Source organism: Arachis ipaensis, chromosome B08, assembly GCF_000816755.2.
Source record: "Arachis ipaensis cultivar K30076 chromosome B08, Araip1.1, whole genome shotgun sequence".
Taxonomy (NCBI): Eukaryota; Viridiplantae; Streptophyta; class Magnoliopsida; order Fabales; family Fabaceae; genus Arachis; species Arachis ipaensis.
In genome coordinates, this window is record NC_029792.2 from 2,244,317 (window position 1) to 2,246,553 (window position 2,237).

Genomic DNA, 2,237 nt, shown 5'->3' on the forward strand with positions numbered 1-2,237 from the left:
TTGCTCTCGTTATAAAAAATTTTTGGATCCGTCACTATATAAATTAATAAAATTTATTTGTTAAAGATAATTTAGTATTTGTGCAAGTCAAATGATAAAAAAATACTAAAAATTGTTAGTTCCTTAAATTTTCTCTTAAATTTTATCTGCACATATTATATATGGATCATACTACGTCAGTCACCAAGATCAGCCACCAATATAAAATACATGTTGAAATATAAATATATATTAAAAATAAATTAAATCACACATATATTTATATACAAATATATTGATGGTTGATTTTTGTGTACAAATAACATTTTTGATTTTTTATATATATATATAGTACAATATCCCTATCCTATTTTTTCGGTAGATACAATCCCTAGAGGCTATGGCTTGTGATTCAAATCTTCATTTAAGATACCAAAACTTAAAAGTACAGATATAGCAGCTAGCCATTCCTGTATTGAACATTATTCTTTCTAATCTTTATCTAAAAATATTAGGTAGTAGTAGTAGTCTGAATTACTGAAAAATCTTGCAAGTCAAGTAACCAAGAGATTCCAAAAAGTAAGACTCAAATTCATCTTGGGTAGTAGCTATAATTAGTGTTGCTAAAGTTTATATACTATGATCATTATTACCCTTATAAATCAATATATATATTTCGTCCATGATGCAGTATATAAATCAGTCAAGTATATAAATCATCTGGTATAGTATATAATATGGCATTGAAATTCTAAACAACATGATCCGAGGTAACAATGTATCAGCAACAAATTAGCCCTGCATCACGTCTAAATTAAACAGATTACAACATATACTTTAGTAATTAATTATTTAATTAATAAAATTAGCATGTGCAGTTCTTCCAATTAGATCAACCTCATGTATGGTAGTAAACCTGCACCATATAATTTTATTGAGTTAATTACTGTAATATAGTGTATGTAATCACATGACATGAGATATATAAATGGTTCACAAGGTCAACCTTTGAGCAGATGATGAAGAATTAATATAGGTCCTTAATTAATTCCCTTAGCGTATTAGGGGAACATGAAGCGGTAATTATAACAAGCAAGTAAAATTAAATGTTATCAAGTAAACATCTAAATTAATGCTAAACAAATTTCAAATTGAATACTTTGGTCTAAAATAAATTTTTATTATTCTAAACAAATTTTTAAAAATTACTCTCATTAGATAGGTTAGTGATTCTATCATTTTCAATTAAATTCTTAATATGTATATTTGGAGGATATAAATTATTTATTGGGAGGCAAAATGTTTGATTAAAAATTTCTTATAATTAAAAGTTAAAACAACTTGCATTAAGTGATTGCTCATCTATGTATAGTAAGCTAGGAGACTACAGATTAGGGAAGTGCATGCACTTATTGAGTATTATTTAACTTCCTTGATGATCATTGATATAATTATTTAATAATCACCTCATCTGAGGATTAATAAAACTAAATTAACCACCTCATAAAATAAAAATGTATTCTTCAAATAAGATATATAATATTAGAATTTAGACTATTAATATGAATTAATAACATTTTTTATATTATAATTTTTTTTTATAGAATTAGATATTTAATGTGTAAAATTATGAAATTAATGCTAGATTAATTATATAAATGTTATTCTTTATGAAAGTATAAATATAGTTTTAAGATAGATGCTTATTTCTATGTTATTGTAAAGATAACATAATAATTTTATGAAACTTGAAATCTCACGTGTTATTTACTCATCACAATACTACTTTAGACTATTTTTTTATATATCTATTATATATCTCTAATTTACAACTAAAATGTGTCACATGTCACTTTTTTCATTGCAATTGAAATCAAATTTTTTCTTCCAAAATTAAGAAATTCTCCTCCCTTCTTTGCTAATTTTATAATCAAAATGTGTCACATGTCACTCTCTCATTGTAATTGAAATTAAATTTTTTCCTCCAAAATTAAAGAATTCTTCTCTCGTCGTTATTAATTTTACAACCAAAATATGTCACATGTCACTCCCTTATTACAATTGAAATCAAATATTTCCCTCTAAAATTAAAAAGTTCTCCCCTCCTTCCTCTTTCTTTTCTCTATTTTTCTCATTCCTTCAACCACTCTATCTATTTTATATATCGTTATCAATATCAATGACTAATTACTAATTTGACAATCAAAATATGCAACATGACATTCTTTAATTGTATTAAAATTAAAAATATTAAAATA